The sequence below is a fragment of the Myotis davidii genome, unplaced genomic scaffold, assembly GCF_000327345.1.
Source record: "Myotis davidii unplaced genomic scaffold, ASM32734v1 scaffold356, whole genome shotgun sequence".
NCBI classification, from domain to species: Eukaryota; Metazoa; Chordata; class Mammalia; order Chiroptera; family Vespertilionidae; genus Myotis; species Myotis davidii.
The window spans coordinates 799,377-812,191 of NW_006288188.1; the positions used below are offsets into that span (position 1 = coordinate 799,377).

At 40.5% G+C, this 12,815-nt stretch overlaps 1 protein-coding gene across 2 annotated transcripts in view; it reads left to right on the plus strand.

Annotated features, from left to right (window-relative positions):
- The window catches only part of SPARCL1 (SPARC like 1), a 58,540-nt gene that overhangs the window by 1,670 nt on the left and 44,055 nt on the right, over window positions 1-12,815 (plus strand). Inside the window, exon 1 of one of the 2 annotated variants that reach the window (XM_006760050.2) lies at window positions 5,510-5,875. The exons of the other annotated variant lie outside the window; for it this stretch is intronic. The gene's annotated coding sequence lies outside the window, so the exon portion shown is untranslated. Of the gene's footprint in view, window positions 1-5,509; window positions 5,876-12,815 lie in introns of those variants that run through there. 2 annotated transcript variants of the gene reach the window in all.

The window sequence follows — 12,815 nt, forward strand, 5'->3', positions numbered from 1 at the left end:
GGAATGCCGGAGATTGTTGGAAGCCACCAGAAGCCAGGAAGAGGTAAGGAAGGATTATTCCCTAAAGCATTCTTAAGGAGCCTGTGCCTGCTGAATTTCAGATTCCTAGCCCCTAGCACTTTGAAAAAAAAATAAATTCCTATTGTTTTAAGCCATTCAACTTTTGGTTATTTGTTCTGGCAACTGTTAGGAACTAATAGAAGTTTTTGTACTGATAAATGGCACTGCTATACCAAATTCCCAAAAATGTGGAAGTGACTTTGGAATTAGATAATGGGTAGTGGTTGGAAGAATTTTGAGGCATATGATAGAAAAAGTCTAGATTTCCTTAAAGAGGTTGTTGATAGAAATGTGAACATTAAAGGAGATTCTGGTGAGGGCTTAGAAAGTGTTATAGACCAATGTTCGCGAGAGTAAGACCACCAACTCCAATTAGGTCTTAAGCAGCAAGTGAGGATTGATTGAAAGCTGGCCAGCGGCTGCCGTAGGCGAGTTCTCCTACAACAGCCCCGACCCTGGTTCCAGGCCAGCCTTTTATTCCCAAAAAACATACAACGGTTGGCTAAACACACACAAAGTTACCTGGGATACATTAATCAACACTGCCCTGTTACCAAGGTATTCATTAATCAACTTGCCCAGTTGCTCTAGCTACTAATATCAACTTGCCCCGTTGCCCCAACTACTAATATAAACTTGCCCCGTACTCTAGGCTACCCTCGACTACAGTTGGTTCCATTTCCCCAGTACAAGAGGGGCTTAACTGTAACAAAAGAATTGAGAACCACAGAGAAATCTTCTATCTTAGAGAATGCATATATTATCATGAACAAAATGTTGGTAGATATACAAATGTTAAAGGTAATACTGGTGAGGTCTCAGAGGGAATGATGAACGTGTTACTGGACACTAGAGAAAAGGCAACCCTTGTTATAAGTCAGCAGGGACTTTGCTTAATTATCTTCTACTGTTGGGTGGAAAGCAAAACCTGTAAGTGATGAACCTGAACATTGAGCTAAGGAGATTGCCAACATATGGGAGGCAGAGCCTGTTTTTCCTTGCTGTTTATAGTAAAACGTGAGAGGGAAGAGATAAGTGGAGGAAGAAGCTACTTAGCAAAAATGAACCAGAACTTAATGCTTTTGAAAATTCTCAGCCTTCAGATAGCGAAAGAACATCAAGGGTATAGCTGGACAACTTTCTGCTACCAAGGCTTGTGAATGTGACCCATGGATCTGGGCAACCTTCTCAGCAGAAGCCAGAAATACAGATGGACTTATCTAGAAAGAACCCTCTTTTCTGATGGTTTGGACCCGTATAGAGTGCACAGGAGACCAACAATTTCTTGAGAATGTTATACCAGCAGGAAGAGGGACAGAATGAAATAAAGGCTGTCAGACTTCCAAAATTTATTATGGCTACAAACGTGTGTTATTCTTCAAGGAAAAGGAAGAATGATTCAGTTATGGACTGAATTGTGTTCCCCCAAAATTCATATCTTAAAGTCCTAATCCCCAGTATCTCAGAAATTGACCATATTTGGAGATAGGACCTTTAAATTAGGTCGACAAATAGGACTGATGTCCTTAGAAGAGCTTAGGCTACAGGCACACACAGAATAAAGACCATGTGAAAAATTCTGTTATCTAAGTTACCAGCGAGTGGTATTTTGTTATAGTAGCCCTAGCAAACTAGCCCATGGTGTAAGCAAGGCGGAGGGTCCTTCCTATAGGTGTTATGAACTCAATTGTGTGTCCCCCACCACCATCCCAAAATCCTATATGTTGAAACCTTAACCCCCCAATGTTGCTGAATTTGGAGATAGAGTCTTTAAAGAGTTAATTAAGATTACATTAGGTCGTAAGTTGGAGCTCTAACCTAATAGGACTTGTGTTCTTATAATAAGAGGAAGAGACACCAGGGATGCATGAGCACAGAGAAAAGGCCGTGTGAGAAGACAGCCACCTGCAAGCAGAGGAAAGAAGTCTGGGGAGAAACCAACCCAGTTAGCATCTTGATCTTGGACTTCTAGCCTCTAGAACTGTGAGAAAATCATTTATGTTATGTGAGCCGCCCACTGTGCAGTATTTTGTTATGGTATCCCCAGAAAACTAGTACATAGTGTAAGCAAGGAGGGTCCTACATGCCGGCTCCAGGCCAAGGTAATTATCAACACTATTTTCATTGGAACTTTCCTTCATCTATACTCACTACCTCCTGGGAATTTCCACTACTCCCAGGGAGCCATGCCTCCTCTGACAAGGAGTAAATGCCTTGTCTCTTACACCCTTAATAGGCAGGAATAATGATATTCCCTCATGTCACCCAGAAACTTGTGCTACGGATAACAAAAAGCCTCATTCAGTGCTTGAGGATTGACTCTTGGGTTCTCTAGTCCTTCACTTGAATCAGAAGATCTTAACTTCATGGAAGCCCTGAGTGCAGGAGTTCATAGCCAGGCTTTGGGAGCTTGGCCACAGCTTTCAACAAGCTCTCAAAGGGACTCATAGCACTAGGAGGTTAAAAAATATGTAAGCTTTCTTGTTGACTTTATTAAACCCTTCTCCTCAATACTGATGTTATATAGGTCAGTTCACACGCAGTAACGTGACAAGTTCTTTATTAGTCAATGTTCTCCCATCACATTTAGACACTGGATAAGCTTCTAAATCTGAGCTACAACTTTATTTGTTAAATAGGTATTGTTGTAGGTTTACTGTCCTCAGCTTCATGAGCTGTATTTTATAAAGGACAGCTGCAAGAAACAATGAGAGTTTGGATATTTGCCCATGAACATTCCCAAAATAAAACCATACTTAAAAGACATTGTGGATTCAAGGTCCTTTTATTGTTTCAAAATTGTTGTGCCCTTGCCAAGTGGCTCAGTTGGTTGGAGCATCGTCCCATACAACAAAAGGTTGTGGGTTTGATTATGATCACTGCTTCTCTCACATCTGTGTTTCTCTCTCTCTCTCTTCTTTCTCCTTCTCTCTCTATAAATGATGGAAAACATATCCTGGGGTTAGGATTTAAAAAATTTTTATATTTTCTATTTATAAGCAATACAGTGAAAAAAAGAAATACAGTGTTGTAAGTTAATAAGACCTAGAGAAAACATTCAGTATAACAGAGTTGAAATTCTCAAGCTTTGCCATCTACAAATGAACCCCCTAGGGACATATTTACATTTACTAGTAAGAGATAAATGCAGTTTTCTCTAACCAAATTATTTTTTATGTTAACATAAATTTCTATAAGAAATTTCATTTCAATCACTTCATAGAAGCATAAAATACCAATTTTTGTATTAGAAAAAATATGTTTGTCAGTCAAATCTTTTTTTCCATTGCCCTCCTGCTAAAACTTTCTCTATATTCTCATTGACCTAAAATAAATTACCTAAAATAAATCTCGTAGAATTATCTCAAATAAGTGGGGAATGGTATTAGAATAAGGAGTTGACATTGTAGGTCCAAGAAAAATTTCCCTTAGCTAAACTGGGCAAAATCTTGAAAAATACTTGTCCTGCATACCCTGCAATAGTCTCGCCACACCAGTGGCCCTCAGGAGTGTTGGGGAAATGGTGTCTGTGTCTCCCGCACTTCTCAGACCCAGATGTGCACGGAGGCAGAGAAACTAAGTCAAATACAGCCTACCCCTTTGATCTGTTCTCCAAGGAGACTGTACACACCCCAGACCTTGGCTGAGGAAAAACATCCCATTGTCTGAGGCAAAAGGACGTCACGTCATTTCATCCTGTGCCTGGAAAGGCAGCTTGAAACAAGTCATCCTGATTCTAGAGGCGTGAGGCTCTTCCCAGCTGCGCCATGACTTGTTTTCAGTTCCTGGGCAAATTGCCCAGTTTCCTCTGCTCCCAAATTTCCCCAACTGCAAAAGAGAGATAATTCTTGTTACCTTTCTCTTGTGGTGTTCTGAAAACTAAACAGGGCAAAGGTTTCTAAAGCGCTTGGAGGCAATTGTTGAAGGCAGATTTACCTAGAACTAGAGGTGCGTTTTTAGCTATTTTTGTTGTTGGTTTGCTTTTGGCCTGAATTGGGCATAAATGTAGAAAATCTAAATGAAATTACATTACAACCATTCGCCCCACGTTGATGAAGCACTTACAGTATGCAAAGCACTGTGCTAGGCACATGGAGAATAGAGAGGGGGCACATTTCTACCCTCAACTAGCTCATAGCTCACTCAGGAGGTATTACAGCCTGGAGGTTGAATAACACAACACAGCCCCATGCTATAGATATGGCTGCTGAAGCTTAGGAAGGTTATATACCTTTTCTGAGGTCATACAATTAGAAGTGTATGACCCAGGATGCAAACCCAGGATGCGTGGCCTCAAAGCATGCATACTTTACCACTATACACACTTCCCTCAAGTGGGAACATACTAATACTCACCTCATATAGATTGTGAGGACCAACTAAAATAATGCATTAAAAAAATGTTAGCAGCCCCAGCCAAGTCCCAGGTTTGATTCTGGTCAAGGACATATGCCCGGCTTTAGGGCTCAATCCCCAGTAGGGGGCATGCAAGAGGCAGTCAATCAATGATTTTCTCTCATCATTGATGTTTCTAATTCTCTCTCCCTCTCCCTTCCTCTCTGAACTCAATAAAAATATTTTTTTAAAAAAATGTTAGCACAGCCCTAGTCGGTTTGGCTCAGTGGATAGAGTGTTGGCCCACAGACCAAAGGGTCCCGGGTTCAATTTCATTCAAGGGCACATACCTCAGTTGCAGGCTCCATCCCTGGCCCTGGTTGGGTATGTGCCTGAGACAACCAATCAATGTGTCTCTCTCACACCAATGTTTCTCTCTGTCTCTCCTCTTTCATTCCATTCTTACTAAAAATCAATGGGAAATATCCTCCGGTGAAGATTAACAATAACAAAAATGTTAGCACAATGTCTGGAGCATTATAAATGTGCAATAAATGTAGAAGTAGCAGTAGAGGAGATCAGACTCATATATAAAAAACAAGAATGTCAAATCAAAACTAAATGCATGCCTACTTATGGGGAAAATCCTTCTTATAAACCAATCATTATACAAGGGGTTTCAGTAAGGAGTTGTGTTGGGGGAAGAATAGTTAATGACCTGCAACATTTGTGAATCAGCATACAAGGGATCTGTAATATGAAGGAGTAGTGCTCTGTACCTACATAAATTCTGAAGGTCATTTACAGAAAGGTTAAAGTATCTCAAGTACCCTGCTATTATTAAAATTCAGACTGTTTCCCTGAGAATAATTTCCAATTAAGCAATGTGGAAATGCATCTGCTACAATTCTTCTCTCCTTTCTTAACCCCCACCCCTAATTTCCTTTAGGAAGAAAGAACAGCATGGAGTTTCTTTTCAAAGTCTTAAAATAAAAATCCCCTAAAAAGGGATCCTGCTTATAAAACCTTTTAGAGTTGTTTGGAGGAAGAAAACTGCATAAAGAGCCAAGCGCTTATATTCTGGCCAAGTTATGCACTTCTGAGAACAAGAGCTTGAGGGGAAGACTGTTAACTCTCTCCCTGTTGGTCTGCACCGCTCATAAAGCGCATCGCTCCCTCGCGAGAGGCCGGCCTGCCAGAGAGCTGCAGGAATCTGCAACAAAAGCGATGACAGTCTGAACTACACCCGGTGCCACCTCCTAACCGGTCCGTCACCTCAGACCCTGACTAGTTGACAGAACAGCAGAATTTCAACTCCAATAGGCTCAAATGTGTTTCTGTGCAAAGAAGCAAAGCTAAGGAGGGAAGAGATTTAAAGAGTATTGGGAATTTGTCAAACTTTCATTCACTGGCTGTGTGCAAAGAGGGGATTCAACTTCCATTTTCTGCTAAGGCTCTGGGTCCAGCCGCCTACCTGAAGGTAAATTTTAACAAGTTTACTCAATCATCTAATTGCATGTGCTTAATTGATTTGCATGATCTGTTAAAAACATCTAAGGTTTTTGCCTAATACAAAACCATTCATTTATTTTTTTTAAACTTTTGTATAATTTATAGAAAAGCTACTTAATAGGGAATTTTAACTCTTGTATTCGTGTTTCCTTTTCTTCTCTAAGATTAAATAGCAAGTACTAATAAATGATGGTTTTAGTATAGAGCAAGAATACAAATGTAGAATTATTGTCAGCTAGAATTTCATTCAGATCTTGGTTAAGTCTGAACCCTGAGCTGTGTTTTGTAGAAATACTTTACTAATTATACTAAATAAATCATAATGAAAGTCTTTTCAAAAACTTTCAAATCAAAGCAATTTGTGCATTTTCCATATCTAAGTCATGTGAAGTTATTCATCACCACCATTGCCCCAGTCTGTACTTAACAGCAATGTAGAAATGGAACATTTTGCTTTTCCAAAAGGTAGACAAATCCCTAATACTGTATTCATCCTTGATTATTTTTTAGTTATTGTGACTATTTTTCCTTTCCTGATTCACTCTTACAGTTTTATGACAAATTGTCTCTTGTTTCCTTCTCTCATTTTTAAGATGTTCACACGCATAACATAAAATTTCTCTAATTCCCATTGATGTCTTATTTAAGAGGGGGGAAAAAGGGAGGGGACTCAAAGAGCTAAAGGGGTTATGACAGCTCTTATATTGTAAGGCACTATCATTTCTTGCTCTATCTTCTAAAATAAAAATTAAAATGCAAGTCATGCTCATTCATTCCTCCCGGTATTAGAGGTCACCCTGCAGGAGGAAACCATGCTCTCAGCTGCCGATCGATACTGTTGATACTATAACCAAGAGGTACTGCAGAAAGAGTATCTCTCTCGTACAGCCTTTAATCTGCAAAGAGGTTAAATATGTCACCTTGGCCTTGTAGCCGAGCTCTCCTCTGGCCCAGGGCCGAAGTACACTGAATAGAGATGTTCCCTTGGTCCAACGCAGCAGAAATCTTTTTTTTTTAATTGCACCTTTTTCATGGATACCAGCTTTTTCAGTTCACCGCTAAACCTTGATGGTTATGAACATTGTTAACGAGGACTATTAAAAAAAAGGGGGGACGCCCATCTTGGGAAGATTTAAGTACATATTTCTCTTCATTCGACAAGATCTAGCAAAGCCAAGCCATGGGTTTCATCTACTTATCATCCAATCAGCTAATGCTGCTTTCCACATTTTGGAAAAGAATATGTACATGTTATTAATAAATCTGCCTTTTTTCTTTCAGGAACTTTCTGTACCGCCATTTAGCAATTAGAGTGTTGGATTTCCTTTCCAGGTCCTTTGGGATATAATCCCCAATAGTTTCTCGTGAGCAGTTTCAGTTATCAACTAAGTAAAAATAATAAATAGAAATGACAAAAATAAAATAAATAGTGATGTATCTGGATGACTCCAAAAAACTATTCATTTTCTTGTCCTCTTGCCTGGGTGTTATTTTTATTTAGTTGATTTGTAAGACTATGCCAACACTGCTATTTTAGTGAAGGTTAGCACAATGTTCTGAACATGTTGGTAATCTTTTTTCACCAAGAACATAAAAAACTGTTGTTAAAAGACTTCAGGTGCCCTTTAACCTCACATATCATTCTGCATCAACCCTTAGCGAAGGAGAAGGGGACCCCATAGATCCAGGAGAATTTCCCCAGTAGACCTAGCTGCCCAAGAGATGCCCAGCTAGGCCAGAGTCTCATTCATGCAGGGCCCACAAGGCATCTTCCCCCAAAAGCTGAGTCTGCAATGCTGGTCCACCTGGGCTAGCCTGGTCTTTGTCCTGGTCATCGAAAGGTAGACAGCCCTAGGTGGTTTGGCTCAGTAGATAGAGCATCGGCCTGCAGATGGAAGGGTCCCGGGTTTGATTCCAGTCAAGGGCACAGGCCCGGGTTACGGGATTGATCCCCAGTAGGAGGCATGCAGGAGGCAGCCAATCAATGATTCCCTCTCATCATTGATGTTATTGATGTTTCTATCTCTCTTTCTCTCTCCTTTCCTCTCTGAAATCAATATATATATTGATTGAATATATATATTGGTAGAATTCTGGAGAACAGAGCGACTGTGGGTAGGAGGTATAATAAAGTGAATAAGACTCTGGGAGCATCCCGACCTGGTTCACATCTGGGCTTTACCAGGCTCTGGACAAAGGACTCTTTGCGCCTCAGTTCCCTCATTTGTGGAAGTGGAGATCATAACATTAGAAACACGTTGTAATAATTTAGTGAAGAAAACAGCTACTCCTGGTACATATGAAGTGATCCATTGATCATAGCTAATATTAAAGCACTAGCCTACCTACATGTCCTGATTGGAACCCTGTGGAAAGGGAATTAGCACCAGGTTTTCCCTCGCGGTTTCTTCCTTAGACGTACAAGCTTTGCTGTGTAATAAAATGTCAGTGCCAAGCCTCTGCCTCAGAGTCAGCACAGGGCATGGATAGAGCATGGGTTCCGAGTCTAACACTCTTGGATTTGAATCCTGGCTCTGCCCCTTACAGGTTGTGATGGGAGCTTGGCAGTCACATCACACCTCCAACACTCAGCTTGCCCATTTACGAAGCAAATAGTGATAATACAACCCACCACTTGGGTTTTTGTAGGAATTAAATGAATTTTTTTAATGCTAAATATAGCTCCTGACAGAGTACTGAACACACAGTGTTTGGTTATGCACTTGGAATGATTTTTCTGGTAGTAAAACTGGGGACCAACAAAGAAATGTTCTTTAAATGAATCATCTTTTTTTTTTTACCCAAAGAAATGAAAAAAAAAAAATCTGACACTACTGTATTCCCCTGGGGGCCTCAACATGAAGCATGTATAACTGTGAGTCTTTATGCTTCATCAATTAGCTGATTCTTAATGGCCAAGTCAAATGAAACCAAAGAGAGTTTTCTGTTTCGGATTGCCATTAGGGAGAGTGAGAAGAAATGGTGCTTTGCAGTTAATTCTCTTTTATTGGCCTGCTTGGACAGGGGAGACGGCCCCCAGCATTTCTCCTTTCTTATCTTTTCTAAAGGCAATAATAGGGGTTTTGACTTGCTCTAGGGCGGTAGTTTTCCTCTCTAACTGAAATTCAAACCAGAGGGTTTGGTTTTTGTTTTTGTAAACCTCTCCCCCTATGTTCCTATCATTGAAATGTCAGCTGCTTTTTCTGGCTACATGTAGCAGGAGCAGCCTGTCGTCATAGCAATGAAAGGGTATGGAGAGACTCGAGTTTCGTGACCACTCTGTGAAATAACTCTTAGCCTGCTTTCAAATCCTTCTTTAGAAATGTAGTCTCTAGTCCTGGCTTGTTTCCTTCCTATTATGCAACCATGTTATGTATACCAATTGCAGCAGTTAAATGTTTCCTTTAAAGATCCAATGAAGAGAATAGATGTTAAGAAAATGAACAAGGAAACTACTAAAACAGCGACCAGTTTACTGTGGGGTGCAAGGGAAAGACAACTGGGAAGGCAATGAAAGAGAAAGAAAAATGACCTCACTTCATAGCACATACTTCACACCCAGAATAAATCCATTTTCCCAGTTCCCACTGCCCCCTCCCGACTTCACGATGTGTGATAGGTGGTTATCTAGGGGGATTCTGGGGCAGGCAGCCTGGACTCGAATCCTGGCCCTCATACTTTCTAGTTGTTGCCTCTGTTTCCTAATATGTAAAATAGCGATGATAACAATAGTCATAAAGTTATCTTGGGAATTGAATGAGATAGTGTATGTAAGGCTCTTATAACAGTATCTGAACAGTGGTAATGGTTGGCTGTTAAGCTTGACAAGCTTCACTTCCCCCTAATTGTTAAATGGAGATAACAGGAAATTCTTAAGATTGTAGGATTAACTGGAATAATAGTGACTTTAACTGCTCAGAGTGTAGTCGTTCTCCTAATATTTTTCATTGTGAGGTCTAACTCTAATAGGAATGGCTTTTTCCAAGTTGGACTCTCCCAGTTGTAAACGAAGGCCTCATAAGCATTATTGTATAAATGTGAACCACTGAATTCCCAAAGAGGAAAAAAGAAATGGGTGGGTTTTTTTTCACATTTATAAAGAGTAAAAAAGATGCTTCTCATCCTGATTAACATTCTCGTATTTCATGAAATAATTTTGCTAAAGCTTTCGATATGCAGCTCTAACATCAGCGCCTTGCTCACTGGATCCACTCTGTACTTATTTCACGCAAGTATGTCATCAGTCCTCTGGCTGTTGTTTGTAGTGCACATCTTGGAAAGCTGCTGACGCTGCACATTGGATCCCCACGCAGGCATTCTCTTCTCTGGCAGGGATCTCTCCATGTAATTGCTTACTCGGTTGCTTTTACCAGGGCTCTTTAAAAAGGGCTTATTTGAATCCACGGTAGTCTGTAAAGTGTGGCTTTCTAAAATTGTTCAGTTCCAACATTTGCAATGAAGTCATACCTCAGGAATAATTACTAATCTGCTTTCAATATCTTTATCTCCTTTTTTATTGTCATGGTGACCATCTTAAGAACATAAATAAGCATTATTAGAGATCATCTTAGGCTGTTTTCTTGAAATGGTACTTTGTTGTTCAAAATGAAGTACTTGAGAAAATGGCCTTTAATGTGAGAGACCTCAGAATGACTGGAATATAAAAACAAGTCCCTCTTTTTTATAGCGTGATTTTAGGGGGTGAAAATTTTCAAATTATATCTAATGTGCATTTTATATAATTATACACTGAAGTAAGTGCTAAGAAGGCAAAGCACTTTTGTTCTAAGTATGTGAAGAGCCTGACCTCTGCTCAAGGTCAGTGATGGCTTTCCTTGGCCCAAAGGTTAAACAAGGTTAACTCTGTGGTGTGGGGGTGGGTATATGTTGGGTGGTGGTAGTTGGAGTGAGTGGATGCTGACAAGAGGATTCTGAGAGGGTAAACACTTAGCACAAAGACCCTGCAGCAGGAGGGGTCATGGCCTACTCCAGGAAAAAACAGAAGGTCAGCTCCTCTGCACAAAGGGCAGAGCAGTGAGAAATGCAGACCCCAAGCAACTCCCCATAATGTCCTCTTACCTAAGCACTGTAGGTATTTATCCTCTCCTTGATTTAATGTGTATCTTTACCATTTTTGTTGAATTCTGGTTAGAGTTAAAGTTCCTATAGGCATGACCCATGTTTAACACTAGCTCAGACCCCCATGGTGAAAGGTTCAGTTAGGAAGAATGAAGGTCAGAACTCCAAGAAAGTCTGTACTTTGAGACTGAGTGTATTATATACACACACAGGGCTGGACATCTTGATGTCAGATAGTGGTGACTCAACCGAGAACTCGAAATAGAAGATCATCTTTTTTAATCCTTCAGATGACTTTAACCCCAAGCTGTAAAGCTCTCCCAAGAGACTCATTAATATTCTAAAAGCCCTAAAGCATCAGTGTTAACTCCAGATCAGGTAATAACAGGTATAAGTTAGCCAAAATAAGACTAAAGGATTTTCTCTCTGATACCGAAGGCTTTGGCTATCATATAAAGATAGGGTGAAGGAGAATGGTCTGTTTGAGGATGACTATGAGGCACTTACAATAATCATTTTGTTTACTACATTTCCCTGAAAGAAAATTTTTTCATAGTTAGAGTAATTACTAAAAATAGCAGCCTACAGGCTTCCTCTGATATAAACGAATTCAACAGAAGGTACCTGTCCTTATTTGGAAGTGTGAATGCACATACTCCAGGAAGTGATATGCCAATAGTGGGAAGAAAAATAAAATAATGGGGGAAACCTCTCCTTCGTCTAGGGTATGTGGTATGTCTTTCACCTTGAGACCAGATAGGATGAACAATTAAGTACTACCCATCTGCCTTGAAAACCAAACATGCTGAAGCAAGTTTCCTTGGTCCAGAAGGAAAGGAGGATGACTTGCAAGTTTGGCTGAGGTTGCCAACCAAGGAGCCAATGACTGGAGATGAACTCAGGCAAAATGAGGAAAATTCAATTAGAAGGACTTGGAGCGATAACCCCCAGCACTGAAATGTCCTAGGAGTCACTGATATGGCTAATACAGAGAGGGAAAACAATAGTTCCCAAGCCTGTTCCTCCCTTTGGAGGAATGGGTGGCCACTCAAGTTCAGTGGTCAGACAGCTTTTTAAACGCTTGAGAGAAAAAGAAAGAGGAGGAAAGTAAAGAGAGAGAAGAGGTATAGTGAGACACGAAGTGCTCAGTGGAGACAGATGGTTAGGGTAAGTAGATTTAAGTGGCAAGGCAACATGCAGAACTTCAAAAATAACATTTACCATATTAAATGTAAATTTAAATTAATGGTCTAAATTAATTATATTAATGTTCTTTAAAAACTATAGAAACTGACTAGAAATCAAATACAAAAATCTACTCTGATCTTATCTTATTCTAACTTAAACTTCTAGAAATTATTATAGAAACTAAAATGGAACCAATTTACACTAATAAAAGACAAACATGCAAATTGACTGTACCTTCACTATGCCTTAAGCCACGCCTACCAGCCAATCAGAGCAACTATATGCAAATTAACCCAACCAAGATGGCGGCCGGCAACCATGGAGCTGGAGCAAACAGGAGGCTTCGTTGCCCCAATGATGGAGGAAGCCAAGCTTCCCCCCTGCCTGCCCTGACCAGCTCTGAGCTCCTCTCCAGGCTACAAAGTTTCAATTATAGAAGGTAAATAAACCCCAGAATAAAAAGAAAAAAGAAATAAAGGAGAAGCTGGGAGCTTCCGTCACCGGGGGACTTGGCCAGCCTGAAAATAGCCCACAGCCCCTCACCCAGACTGGCCAAACCTCCATGTGGGGACCCCCACCCTGAAGGGGGTATGACCAGCTGCAAACAGCCATCATCCCCTCATCCAGGCTGGCCAGGCACC